The sequence below is a fragment of the Haplochromis burtoni genome, unplaced genomic scaffold (genome assembly GCF_018398535.1).
Source record: "Haplochromis burtoni strain Fernald_Lab_line unplaced genomic scaffold, NCSU_Asbu1 Contig_122, whole genome shotgun sequence".
Classification (NCBI taxonomy): Eukaryota; Metazoa; Chordata; class Actinopteri; order Cichliformes; family Cichlidae; genus Haplochromis; species Haplochromis burtoni.
The window spans coordinates 1725187-1740254 of NW_024582483.1; the positions used below are offsets into that span (position 1 = coordinate 1725187).

At 40.7% G+C, this 15068-nt stretch overlaps 1 protein-coding gene across 16 annotated transcripts in view; it reads right to left on the reverse strand.

Moving 5' to 3' along the window:
• sorbs2a (sorbin and SH3 domain containing 2a) overlaps positions 1 to 14074 on the reverse strand; it is a 49255-nt gene extending 35181 nt beyond the window's left edge. For 4 of the 16 annotated variants that reach the window (XM_042223891.1, XM_042223892.1, XM_042223890.1 and 1 more), the window contains exons 1-2: positions 13120 to 14072; positions 7324 to 7475 (exon numbers count right to left, since the gene is read on the reverse strand). The gene's annotated coding sequence lies outside the window, so the exon portion shown is untranslated. The other 12 variants (XM_042223894.1, XM_042223893.1, XM_042223899.1 and 9 more) reach the window with 9 other exon arrangements.
• Positions 14075 to 15068: the final 994 nt, after the last annotated feature.

Sequence of the window (15068 nt, forward strand, 5' to 3'; positions counted from 1 at the left end):
ACACACACACACACACACACACACACACACACACACGCGCAGGCACCCAGGGGTAAATCATGGGTCTGGCGTCGCAGGCTGTCGGCGTCCAAATGATGGTCAGATTATAAACAGCATCATGTTTCTTGGGGACAGATCAGCGGCGACACAGCAGCTGTGGCCGTGGTGTAATATTAAGGCTACACACTGGAAGTAAAACGCTCTGGGCTCAACACCTCAGTTCAACTCTGCCTGCTTGTCAATATAGAGCTTTTTAAAGCTTTTAAATACAATCTAGCAACCCCGTCTAAAGCCTGGGATAGACCATTAGTAGCTTTTTACCATGTGCCTCACTCTATTTGAAAGAAAGTTTCCAAAATAATCCTGCAAATACTCCCCTAAAATGCTTACTGTGTTGCTTGAAAAGGAAGCCTGGAAATAAATGCAGACAGACCAAACATCTGATACTCTGTCAGCTCTCAAAACCTTAAATAAATACTCAATAATAAAGAAGAGGACTTTGTTTTCCAGCAAGATGTTTTGGATTCTTGTACTACTTTTTAAAGGCCGAAGCATGTTGGTATGTCAAGTTTCTTTAGAGACATTTTTTTTTTTTTTTAACTTTGCCGTGGTTTTTCCACCGACTGTAATTTAGACATCGGTTGGCCACTCTGGAGACCAGTGTGTATATAATTACTGAGTGTAATAGCTGTGGGACAGCAAATATACAACTCAGAGCTAGAAGCTGCAGAAAGCTGTGATGTCCAGTATCGGGGCCATCAAGTCTCGTTAGTCTGCCATGTGGCCCTCTGAGACCTACCTGGTTTACATTATTGGACTAATAGGGCTTAAACTTTATAAACTTTATTTATAGACAAGAGACTGTTACTGTAAGAGGAAGTTTGTGTTGTTTTGTGTCAGTAGTAGAAAAACATTTTTGCTAATCTGAGTTTCTCACCATGAGCCGTTTTCTTAATTTTCCTTCCCTTCATCACATGGTAAGCTTAAACAGGAAGACTTTTAATATTGTTGACTTAATCAATCACGTGTTGACACAAATGTCCTTCTGAAAACAACTGATAAGTTTGAGTACATGTATGGGAAATTCCATGTGTAATCTGAGCGCTGTTTTAATTATCTCATAAAATCCGAGCGGAGACAGCACAACAAAGCTGGACCACCAAAGACCGGAAGGAACAAGTGTCTTTGCCAGTATTAACAAAAACAAAACAACAACAGTCACTTAGCTAGGATGCTGTGAAAAATAAAGATATGCCCTCAAAAAGCGTTCGTCAGGATACCATTAGTCACTGACTGCTTTGACATAAACAAAACAAGAGTCTTAAGAATAAACATGCCACCATCTTTTAGGGGGAGTACTTAAAGAGCTGAGAGAAGCACTTTTCAATATCATGTGCCTGCTAAACGGACCTTATACAACTGATGGTGTTTTCTTATAAGCTATAACTGCATTGAAAAAAAATAATTATAAAAACAATACTTTGCTGTTCAAGATTATGCAGAAGAGTGTGTATGGGGGAAAATCACCAGGTGAGAGTGAATGGTCATTAGTGATGAGGGGACATCAGCCTCAAAGGTCCTGGTACTGAAGTGGTCACTCACTAAGATGCACTCACAGATTAAAATTTGTAGCAAATCTGTTAAAAGTGTTGCATATGACCCTGAATGTCCCACTGGAGGAACATCTGAGACCAAAACAAACAGTTGCACTGACCACACCTTTGTGTTTCATATACAACCAGAAACTCTGTGTGCACACAGTCCTGCAAAACACGAAGCCAGCCTGCTTCAATGGCAGCTTTAATTACATTTACATCAACATAAAGGCCATAGTTAAACCAATGTAAACTCTGGCTGACTGAAACTGTACCTACTCTTTAAATGATCAATTGGTCTTGAGGAAAAAATATGTAAATCAATGCACTAAGATCACTGCATATGATAGCTTTATTGGACTATGAGTAATCAATACATTTAATAGGTAGCATTTGCAGTATATTAAATCTCTGTATTTTGCACAGAACTGAGAACAACAGACTCAGAGCTGCCCGGATTCATCATCCGTATGATGTCAGAAAAACAGAACAGCTATATATCAACTTTATGTCCAGCTTGGTTTGGCTGTTGCTGCTTACTTGAAGGTGAGGCTGGGCATGCCTCTCCATATAAAGTGACTTTGATATTTTGGGCCTCTGTTTTGACAAACTATAACCGCAGCAATGTCTTCTTTGACTTCTTGTCTGTTTACAGTTGAGATTTGTGCACATAAGTTGCGTAAATCAAACAAACCAATTTTATTGTTACTCTTTATTTTCTGGGGAGACCAGCTGATGTGCCCGACTGCACTCTAAGGGTGGGGAAAATGTTAGATACAACAGAGCATTGAAATATTTTGCATGGCAATATTGTATCAATACAGGGGCACCAAATATCAAAAACTATAAATGATAACTCATCCCAAGATGAGCAAACTTATATTAAATCAGTTCACCTGAAAAAAAGAAAAGAAAAGAAAAAACAAACAAACAAACAAAAAAACAAAAACAAAAACAAACACTGGACACACTTAGCTTGACAAAGTTGCCCTTTTAATTTAGAACAAGTTAACGGCGCAGTCACACAAGTAAAATATGACAGCGGCCTCCATACGTCACCAAAAGTCAGAGGCAGCCTGGTGATTGTATTGAATTTTCCCCACATTCTGCCACATAACCCGTGGTGACTACCCAGAACTTGAGGGCGTTGTACACTCACAACCACTCTGATCTGATTTTAATGCAAAAAAATAATAGACGTGAGACAAGTTTGTCAATAGCTTTCTTATCCAATAAGATACTGACAAAGTATAACTTTCTGGACATAATTTGCAGTTGAAAAAAGGTGATGAATCACAGTTTATGTTATTGCAATACTCAGCATATTGCAAAATGTTAAAACAGCTTTATCAATGTTCAAAATGCTTGTTACAAGCTTCAGTGAGAAAAAGAAGAAGCAAAAAACAAACAAAATACTGCAGCAGAAATATTAATGGACACGAGTTGGAATGTGTGCTCTGCGTATTACCTGTAGGGATGCTACACAGTAACAGCCAGGCCAGTGCATTTTACGCAGATACAACAACAGCAAACAGAGAAATCTGGAAAACCTATCTAGGAGGAATCAGAGAAAACAAACTCCTTTTTTAAAGAGGGAAACAGAAGGTCCCGGGAGATTCAACATAAATCTCAGTCAAGACATGACGAGACTGAAACCAAACTGACGGGGACAACAACCCCTCCAAAAAAGGCAGGATTTAGCATTGCTTCATTCCTTAATTACTGAAACTCAGCCAAATTTTTTGCTTTTTTTTCTTCAGTGTTGCATTTTTGTGGTAAAAATGTGGGGAGTGTGGGATTGTGGTAAAAGAAACGAAAGAATCAAAACAGTAAAAAGAATTGCCCACTGTGCTTTAAATGGACACTGTAGCCACATTAGCCCAACAAATGTTAATAAAAGTAAACATTGAAATAGTTTATAAGCCTTTTAATAAAGCTGCAGAGGAAGCGTTAAGAGCTTGTAACCTTTTCCTTTTTCAAATAATGAAGAACATAAAAAAAAAAAGTTTTTGTCTATGTTTAATTTAAAACTCCAAGTATCTTGGCATCATTTAGCCACACAAATGTCCTAACAAAGTAATGAAAAATATAACCTCCCATAATGGTGGCAACAAAGTCAGATTTAAATATTACATTCAGAAAGCGATGAGTAATCCATGTCACGGTGATTTTAAGCACTTTAACACAGAGGCATGTGTCAAAATCTCTGCTGAGCAGCGGTGTTAAAAATCCTTTAATGGCCAAATCACAATGATTCCTGGTAATATGCCGGTCATTTCCCATTCATATGATTGAGGTGCTATTGTTTCAGCATGCTGCCTTTCCTACATACCTTAAGAAACTTCTGACCTGCAATTCACTTTAGAAAAGCGGATTACTCGAACCATGAAACAGTTTAGGCCCCGCACTCCAGCCTGTTAGAAGTATGTTAAATACCCGTCCATACCATTAAATCTGAATAAATGGTCTTTAATGATTCCTTTAAAAAAACGAAACCTTTCTAAAGTACAAAACGAACAGCTTCAATCCTCAAGCAGAACACAGTTTAAGCCTCTCACAAAAGCACTAAAGTATTTGTTGTTAGATGCAGGAATGTTTTGTCGGTGCCATGTTACTGTTCTACCAGCACATTACTGCCAGTAGTTGAACAACAACCACTTGCAACAAAGTCTCTGTTATCAGCCTTGTTTGCTCAACCTTGCCACTCATTAGCGGACCCCCCTCCCCTCTGGCTGTAAGAATGGACAGGGGAGGTCAACACACTGACCCTGCGTGCCCACTCACTGCCCATACGGCAAACAACAGAGAGTGTGTTCTCCAGATTGCATCACAACGACGCTAACGAGCACAGCCATTGGCCCGAGAGCACTAATGCAATTATGTAACACAATCCCTGGTACTTTGAGTCGGGGATATGGGAGAAAAAGAATGAATTGGATGTGACACTTGGTGGGTTTGTTATCTCAGTCTTCCTATACAGAATTTATGATGTGCTCTGTGTGTAAGGAGAGAGCAATTTAAAAAAAAAAAAAAAAAAAAGGGTGCATAGAAATCTAATAAAAATCAAGAGATGAAGAGAAAACCTTCCTATTGTGTTGTGTTTAGTGAAGGAAGTGCAAAATAAATGACATCCTACTGAAAATGGAAAATTATATTAGTTGCATTATGTAAGCTCTGTGCAAAAGCTGCCCGAGGACACATCTGAGCAGCCCCGCTCAACAATACATTTAGAGCTGCCACAGTTTCATGCCGGCTCCTTAAGAATAAGCACAACACACACAAAGATATCTAACAAAAGCTTGAAAACTATTATTCAGACTGCAGCCCACACAACAAGCTAATATAGGCAGAGCTACGAGAAGACAATAGAGTGAGCAAATGAGAGGACAGTGTGACATTAGGCTAAATGTCAAAGCAATTTCAAAGATGAAGCTTGAGCGTTTCCTGACTTGTCATTTTGACGTAATGTAATAGTCAAGCTCCAGCTTTCTGAGTGAAGGAAGAACAACTGTTGTTCAGCTTGGAATCTGAAACATTTTGAGTTTAAAATATGATGTTTGAACTACAAATACCATCAGCCGATGAAAACTATTCATTACAACTTGGTGTGGACTTCATAAAAGCAATATTTTCCTTTGTGCTTGCAGAGGATGCAGAAGTTAGTTTTTCCACATGCTACGAGTAAACACGCCCATCTCGAGGGCGACAAAGTGTGACGAGGTAAAGAAATGTATCCTGAAAATATGCAAACACGTCAGAGAGATGACAACAAAAAGAAATTCCAAATTACAATATGTAAAACAAAGTGTTTACATATCTTAAGACTTTGTTAAGACAAACAGTTCAAAAATATATTTTTTGATTTGAGACAGGAGGTATGTTGAAGCGGCAGGGCTATCTGTTGTGCCCAAGATTAAATTCCCCATGCATAGTCTGGATTCCCCAGGTACCAGTGTTAAGTGTCGAGCATGAAGATAAGAGGAACTTGATTAGAAGAGGCGCTATATTTAATGCCATTAGCCGTGACCTTTTAACCTCGAAGCTGGTCAAGAACATTAGAAAAACTTGTGCAGCTTTAAAATTATTATCAATGCAACATTCGGCATTCCTACTTAAAACTGACAGTTTATCCATGAAAATATTCACAAACTCAAAGTTCCTGATTGTTTCAGGGCTTCAACAATGTGTAAATAAACATTTTCCTTCTTCATGAAGGACACTGCTTACTTTGAGGCTTACTGGTCCCAACTGTAAGAAGGGACAGCACACAGCAAGTATCCATTTATATGTTTATGTATTAAGTATTTCTACACAGACATCAGAGTTTTAAATGTCAAACAGAATGAAAAAGATGTTTTTCCTATTTCCAGGATTCTAGATATTTGCATGAGAGCCTCAAATAAGAGCCTTGTATTCGCTTTGATTCAGTAAAATAAAAAAATTTCAGCTTTAGAACAACCAACCAGTAATCAGGAATGCGGAAAAGAAGGGCTGAAACAACAGCCCGGGTAAGCTCATAATCATAACTACCACAAAATATTCTATCCTTAATTTTAAACACAGATACTGCAGGAAAAAAAATCCCTGATTTCATGCCAGATTCATTTAATTTTTCTAATAACACCAGCTTCATAGAACTGCCACTCCACATGACACACATCTAACCAAGCAAATGCCATCAGTTGAAGAAGAAAACTATTCATTACAATGAAGCGTGGACTTTATAAAAGCAACAAAAAGATTTATCTAACCAAAAAACCTTTACAAAAGTATCGCTGACCTCTGCAATCAGTTTTAATGAGGCTGGAATGACGCATATGAATGAAGAAAAAAAAAAGAAGAAGAAGAGGTTGCCCTGTGACGTTTGCAGGGAACGCACAAAGTGACTGTGTATGTGAGATCCGGAAGAAAACAAATCCAGCCGCCCGTGATACAAACCGAGGCTGGGAACCACCCCTTACTGTGTACCCAAGGGGTCAAGGTGACATTCCACAACACCTCTGAGATTGGCCTAATGGAGGAATTGGTGCATGGCTTTTGTTGAATAGGAAATAAGAAACCATGAAAAAAGGCTGTAACAAGAGACTGAAGTATGTAAAAGGGCCCGAAGAGGGAAAGGATTCTGGGGCAAAAGTTAAGAGGTTACGGAGTTCTTTTAAATATATTTACAAACAAACAAATACACAAAAATCCGATAAAGTCATGCTCAGGAAGTTAACGCTCACAACTGTAATCTAAGCTTTTTTTGTGATCCTATTTCTTAGGTGACCGCGGTCAAACCCACTGTTTTTATTTGACACCATTTCCTCTGTCCACTGTCACAAAAGACAAAAATTCTACTCTTGGGCTATAATTTTTGGTTTTGGCAGCACAGATAAATACTATTCCCTTTGGGTGTTTGGGCTGTAAAAGCTATTCGGATCTCTTTTAATTTAAATCTTTTTAAAGCATCTGTGTTCATAACAAGTAAATATAGACACATGACAACCGAGTAGACAGCGTTGCGATATCTGCGTGCCTTGAAGAGGGTCTTTGAAGAAAGCAATATAAGATATACTGAATAGCACAGCTTAGGACAGGTTAAATCCAAAATATCCACACTCGGATTTAAATTTGTTTTAATAAAAATGGTTTTCCTGTGAACGCCAGCGAAATGCAATCCTGCCCCACTGCAGGCCACAGAGTGCAGGTGCAATGGTCCATCAAGTAAAGTAAATGTAACTCTTACCGTCATAAACCCAAAAGACTGGAGAAGTGCTAAGAAGAGTCACGTATGGCGTTGTGACTTAAAGTCCCCCTGTGCCTTCCACTTTCTCTCCTCTGCTCAGGACAAGTATCTCCTCCCGCTCAAGCTTTAGTCCCAAGATCCCCGTTCAATGCCTGGGAAGCACAGAGACAACAGACCGAGGAGAAAGTTAAGAGACGGAGTCGAAGAGTGGGAGTGACAGGGAAAGAGAGTTGCCTGTTTGGGTGAAGCAGTGATCAGATACGGTTATTTTCAGACTCTGGCATGCTTGTCTTTGAGACTGGAAAGTAACCCCCCGGTGTGGATGGGTGGGGGATAAGTGACAGGCCTGAGTATCTCTATTTTGCCACACACATGTTTGCATGCATGCCACGCAGTATAAGCGCACGCATGCCCATGAAGACAAACTACTTCTAAGCACACGTTCACACAATTCATACATTCCAAAGGAGTCGCAGAGTGATTCTACTGTATGCTACATCGGGTAGATACACCTTTCAGATGTTAGGCTCGCCTGAGGTGTGAGAAGGGTGTAAGAGAACCTCAATGTACTCATCTCCTCCTAACAGGTTTTATGTCACAGTGGCCAGAGTTGTCAGTTTGTGGCTATGTAAAGTGGCAGCATCCACACAGAAACTGACAGGAGTCTTAAATCCTTCTCACATGAGATTTTCTTTCTTTCCTTTTTTGTTGTGGTCAGCTTGACTTTGTGTCAAGAATGCTCCCTCGGAGATGTGAAAATCCAGCCACATAGACATGACATGCAATTGCACTTTTTCTTTTCCCTTTTTAAATCCATGTAAATACATCTTTTACTGTCAACGTCATACCAGGCTCTAAATATACAAATTATATGACCACTCACCTGTACCATTAATAATCTTTCCCGCGCTGTAATCCATATGGGACTGTATATTTGGAAAATGACCACACACATGCACACAGAGGCCGAATATACACAGGAGAGAGGTCAGCCAGAAGCACCTCTAGACCCCAGACTCCCTGCTATTCCTAGAATGATGATGTAACTACTGCTATTAGCATGTCATATTTAGAGCCTGGATACCTAAAACCAGCCAGGCAGCTACTGTGTAACATGCTATTTGGACAACATCCAACGCATCCACTTAAAACAAGTTTTCAACAATAAACAGAAGAGGCGCAAGAATCCGCAACTTACAAATTAAAGTGTGGTAAAGGCTCGGGCAGAGCCGAGGTGCCACTACAAAAGAAATTAATTAGCTTCCATAAACCAAATCCTGAGATATGACAAAAACAGATGAGATTCATACTACAAACCTTCCACCAAACAGTGGGCGGATCTCTTTAGTTTGCTGTCATTTTAAATGTATTTATCTTACTCTACAGTAGCTGAGCAGAAACTATTTTAGTAGAAGGCCATAAATTAGAAAAAAAAAAAGCTTCATAGGCTCTGCCAAACCTGTTGCCAACTTTTAAATCAAACATGGACAAAGCTAAGTCTTGATCAACACTCTCTGTGCCTGCTGTCATCATGCAGATGATGAAGTGGTAATGTAAAAATCCTGTCTACATGGGCACGAATGGATCCAGTGACGAGTAACGCTCCTCCAACTATGTCTCCCAAACACCTAGGCTTCAGACTTTAGGGTTCCTGAAAGCCCCACAGCAGCGATCAGTGTTAACAAACATAACCAAACAGCAGTTGCCCCCCCAGAAACATCTCATCATGTGGGAAGGATCACTGAGGTATGGTGAAAAGCTGACAACTGACAGGTGCTAATGATGCAACCTTGAGGCCAAAATCAGGGCAGTACCAGGGGACCAATAAAGTTCTATCATAAGTGCTATCAACTATAGACTTAATCTTGTAACCTGGCATGACAAACACAAGCAGCAGGATCTGCATCACACATCAAAGCAAACAGATTTTTGACCACATTCCTTACTTGAGATCATATTTTGGCTCTTCTAGGTGTGTCCTACTTAGTGCTGCATGTGGAAGAATGATTTATAAGACAATTTAAAGTAAATGGACAGAGCAGCAGCTTAGTAATGATCTTATTAAAGTACCAAAGCAAACTATTTTTATAGTGACTGACACAAACTCACACTCAAACGCACCGACACTTTGACCTATGAGCCACTCTGGACTACAGTAGCCGTGTCGACATGCTCTCACCCGTACAGTTTCAACACCTAATTCATTATCAGCTTCTCCAAGGCCCTGCCATTCCCAGTTAAGTAAGTGGTAGGATATAAAAAGCAGAAGAGCTGCGCATGTAGTAAGTGTCACTTACTGGAAAACACTTAAATCTGAAGATCAAAAAAGGAAAAGCATATTCACAAAGCAGCGTGCTCTTTAATAGAGATATAATAGTTTAATAATATTTGTTTTTCTACAAACTTTTTTTTTACATGTATTACATAACTGGTGTTGTGAGCTCCTTCAGTATAACGCATACATTCAGATCTGCCCATTTTTGAGTGGCCAAGTACTGTACTGGTTGGCCCTCTCAAAGACGATTCTAGATTTGAACCAGCTGGTCTGATGGGGGCATTTGTGTGATGAGTTTGCACATTCTCCCTGTCCCCGTTTGGGGTTTTGTTCAGGTTGCTCCAGCTTCCTCTCACAATTCAAAGACACAAATACTAGGTTGGTAGATAATTCTAAAATTGTCATATGTATGAGTGTGCATGTTTGCCTCATGTGGTAGCCCTGTCTATGACGGTATAGTGACTTGCTGAGGGTGTGCCCTGCTTTTTGCCCTTTGTCAGTGGGGATAGGCCTCAGCCCCTAATGATATAGGGATACAAGGGGCTTAATCTGATGTATAACAAGCTGGATGTGACCGCAGCAAGTAACTGTGGTGTTGCATGGGCTTTTGGTCCACTTTTCTAGATTTACCATAATTTGAAAGCACCTGGCAGGACTTGAATAACATGAAGTGTAACAGAGGTATAGCAGGCCCACTCAGTGTACTCAGAGGCTTAGTGTTTCTGCTGTTTAACAAAGCTGGCTGTGTATTACTTTCTGTGTTTAGCCTTTATATTTAGAAACCTGTGGTTGTTCTTACAACCACTGAAATAGATTAAAAGGCCTCATGACTGAAATAGGATTGACGTGCAAGGATTAAATTAGGGAAAGATCTTGGCTGGAAATACAGGTGAAGATATACCTGTCAACTTGCAGTGTAAGTTTTTAGACTTTTAATTTTCCAGATACAGTATAATTTGAACATCCCTAGCGGTGTATAGATGCAGAGGTTTTTCACAAAGCCAGAAAAATGTGTTCAAGTCCATTTTATAAGATCAGATATTGCCATTTTTACACATTTGATTATTACACATCACATACATATGCACAAGTTTGCCACTAAGCAAACCATATTGGGTGGGATTAAAGTCCCTGTATGGTCATCCGCAGATGCAACAGAGGCTGGCTGACCTGCATCTGTGTGCTGTCGCTGTGTACTGTCTCCAGGGGGTAGTGTAAAAAATATGTGGAACAACCGGTAATGTGGGCTCTTGTTTGCACTCATGTTAGTCATTTTGGTTTGGCCACTGTCAAGTCATGATCTACTAGAACGTCTCTACAATGGAGTAGGACTAATAAAGAATCAGAACTGTCCATCACAGCCATTGTTTGTGTTTCCTATCCATGCTTCTTTCATCTCTGTTGTTTTTTGCTTTTCTTTGTCTTTGTGGTAACTCAACTACATTGCACACCACAATCAGCATTTGGCCTCGACAGCAGCTTTTTGGGGCCGTCTCTGTTGCACAGCCAGATAACTAAGTAAAAATGATTCCAATGCAGGACCGTATCAAGTCGTTTTTTTGTGCTACAATGTGTTGCTTATTTGTCAGAATAAAGTATCTCTGGTTCAGTAACAAAGAATTACTGATTACTGTGCAAAAAAGAGGATTTCTTTAGATAAAAGTGGCTCAGCAGCAAAAAAAAAAAAAAGTCATCAGCATGACACTTTATGATGCACGCTACAGGACATTGTTAATGGGCTCTGGGAGCAGGCGCACACCACTTCTCAAACACCACTTGAGCCATGACATCAGACTCTGGAGAAGGGCACAGTGAGGGGGAGATAAAGGAGGAAGCAGAGCAGAGGATACATTGAGAAAAGAGAGGGCACCAAAACAAAGAATAGACATGGGAAAATTAAAAATGAGTGTGAGAGAATGATAGAGTGAAATAAAGGCGACTGTGATAGTAACCCCCTCTGCTACATTCTGTACTTTCAGAAGAAAATGTATCACATTCGCCTATTCCCTGACGACCTGCCTTGATCCTCTTTCTTTCTCTCTCCCTCTCGGACACACATGCACCACACAGCTTCTCTCCCAGTAACTCTAAACTAGCAGGTGCAACTGAGTTAGCAACAGAGACACTTAGTTTTGGGCTCTCTGGCCATTAATCAAATCAAAAATGCTATGATTGCTCATTTTGAGTGTATATTTAAGTCCCTGTTATTGGTCCTCTGTGAAACAGTCAGTAGCCAACTGTTGCTCGTCACACTGCATCCTGCCCGCTGCTTCCTCATCAGAGACAGAAGTGTGTAGTCACAGAAATACAAGAAAGACAACATCAGAAACACTGGCCAGTATGGCCTAAGGCGCGCGCGCGCGCGCACACACACACACACACACACACACACACAGAGCAAAAGACACTCACAAGGCAGGTAGAAAGGTAGGCCTCACTGGGAGTGGTATGTGGTTCCCGGAGTGATAGTGTTACAGTCTGTGCATCCTGGACACATCCCCATTTTCCCTGCTCATCCAGCATTCATATGCATCTTATGGGTACTATCCGTTGCCCCTCATTACATCATCCATTTAACCAAGTTAGAAGACTGGACAGAAAAGCTGTGTTATCCGTTTTATTTTTGTTTGCTTGTTTTGAACTGGGACAGCAATGGCTTTGAGGAAGTCAGACAGCAAGGCAGCAGATGAGTTTTCCTATCTGCATAGAGACTGACTGATAAAGCTTTAATGGCAGGTGAATGTGAACTCAGGAAGCAGGAATAAGGAAAAACTGCAACTCAGTGATGACTGTAGGGTGGCCCTGCGCAGAAGCATTGCTCTACATATTACACACAAGATGAAATGAAAGAATTGCAGGGTAACAGTGTTACTATTATCATCATAAAACCAAACTCAATAAGTTATATGTTCTTCGTCCAGTTAGAAAATAAATATCTGCTATACGCTTATATCCTTTTTTCTTACACATACGGGAAACTGTATTGACCAATGCACAAGTGCAAGCTAACAATAGAGATTATCCTAAGCGTTTAAGATCTAGGTTAAACGTGGATATTTCAGTTCATGTTTACAACTATCAGGAGGCTGCATGTTCTTCCCACACTGCTCTCATAATGTCGGTCCTTACGGTTTTAGAAATATTCTTTGTAAAGCTTAAAAGCTTGTGGTTTCGCCATTTATCATCCTCCCAGTCCCAACCGCATCTTCCTCTAATGCACTGGAGACACCAGTCCACCGGAATGCACTTTAAATGGAAACCGAGTCGACCCGACCGCATCCCGGATATGCTAATTCATTTTCTCGAGTTTCGTCAATTACAACTGCAGGGTCATAACTGCTTGTAAGGCAGTTAAAACAACCCAAATAGCCTTGTTTACCAGCTCTAACACCACGAAATTAAGCCGAGGGTCAGATCTAGTGCTGCTGCTGGTGCAGCTGCTAAAAGCGACGCGGAGGGAGAGATAAATATATAACCCCCCTGTGTTTTTTTTAAACAACAAACTGGTAGTGTGTACTTACCTTAACACAGCTGCCACCTCACCGGACAAATTCCCGAAACATGTCTAATAACATGTCTTTTCCATATAAAACGAGTGAAGTCCTCGGACAGGCGCAGAAGTGACACACACCGTGAAGCTACGGCGGCTTCGGGAGCTACTGTGTGATGAAACCGTACACCTGTTTTCAACGCGCATGGATGTTGTGCCAACCTTGACTGAAGGCTACTCCCTCTCTCCCGGGGGGTCACTGGGCCTCGGACAGCAATGCGGTGAAAATAACCTGTCCCCTCTCCTTAAGACACTCCAAGGAGAAGGCGGCACAATTAAGTTACCGCCTGCCTTTCTTTCTCGACTACATGCGCGAGCCGCGCCGCAGTCCCGACCCTAGCGACTCTGGAGAAGAGAAGCGGCGTCAGTCCAGAAATGGACCGGCTCTGCCTCCGTTTCCGTTTTTCGTTATTAGTGAATGATGTCTTGGCTTCGTTCGCAAAATGGCCTCTGTTATTTTCATTCAGCAACAGTCTACCGCGAGCTTCTCATTGGGTCTGCGTGTAGCCATGGCAACGCCCGCGGTTCAATCAGTGTTTGCAGAGGACACACACAGCACACGGGAGGCCTGTGTACGGCTCACCAACAGGAAAGTGTCACTTTGCCTTCTATCTGCAGCAGAAACACACAATAGACTGACCTCAGATATGAGGCGGGGTGCTGACGGTTTGTTTTAATGGTTAGACCATGACAATAACACAGGCTAAGGCTCGAAGCCTAAATAAGAAATGATTCATAGATGTTTGCTAGGAATAACTTTGAAGCTGTGTTAAGATTTATATCTATGCTGTCCTGGTAGCATTTTGTCCATCACCATGCTTGTAGGTTTAAATGAGTTCTTTTAGCTACCATGTCCCTACCGTGAGCTGTAGGTATTTTCCTTCTTAGATACATTTGTTTCTACTTTTTATTATTATTATTTGGCAGCGAAATCTTAATTATCAGGAAATACTCTGCTGTGATAGTGTGGGTTTATTTGAGTGCTGACCATAAACTGTATATAAAAGATGCACATGTCCACTATGACATCATCTGGTCATAAGTTTGACATTTTGGCATGCACCATCTAGGTTTTTTGATGATCATATTTGGATATTAGTTTTGAGCTCTGTGTCATCAGCTAATGCTAGCTACCTGTTTTGCGGTTTAGAAAAGGCCTTGGAGGGGACTGGCGTCGGCTCTTGGGATGGGCAGATACACATGCACTTATGAGAAGTGAATAAATTGAAAAAGAGAGGGAGGGTGAGGAACAGAAATGAGAACAAACTCGTAGCTTGTAGTGCAGGGGCGTCATATATAGACAGAGAAGCAGAAGGGGAGTGTACGAGGTGTGGTCCTGCATTTGAAATTTAGATAAATTGTCTAAGGTGAGATCTAGCAGAAAGCCAGCAGCTACAGATGCTCAAAGTGGCTACACTCTTCATGCATGACTTTAGGCCATAAAACAATTTAAAACTGACCTGTTTTAAAACAATTAAAACAGGTCAGTTTTAATTGTTTTACACGCTCACTGGCTAATGACTTGTCAGTCACATAATATAATCCTCCTCTCTGACACCAGACTTTACAAAATGGACTTAAGGTTTTTTTCATTATGCCCCAAAACATGCAACACAAGTCAGTTTTTACAGAGGTAAAGGGAGAGGGCTGTTATCTCATAGATTTCTGTAGGATCTGAAGCCTTTTATGCAACTACAGGTGTCACCCCCTGGTGGCTGTTAGAAAAGAATGCCTATTTAGGGCACTGCTGCATTGGCTTCACTTTGGAAGCTAAGTGCATTTCCCCCAGCCCCATCCGAACACACCCAGCTATTAAATAATATATAAACTTGATCTACTATAGGCCTTTATAGCCAACAGAAGATATTCTTTATGCACATTTAATAATTTGTCTTTAATGTGTCCAATAATAAATAAATA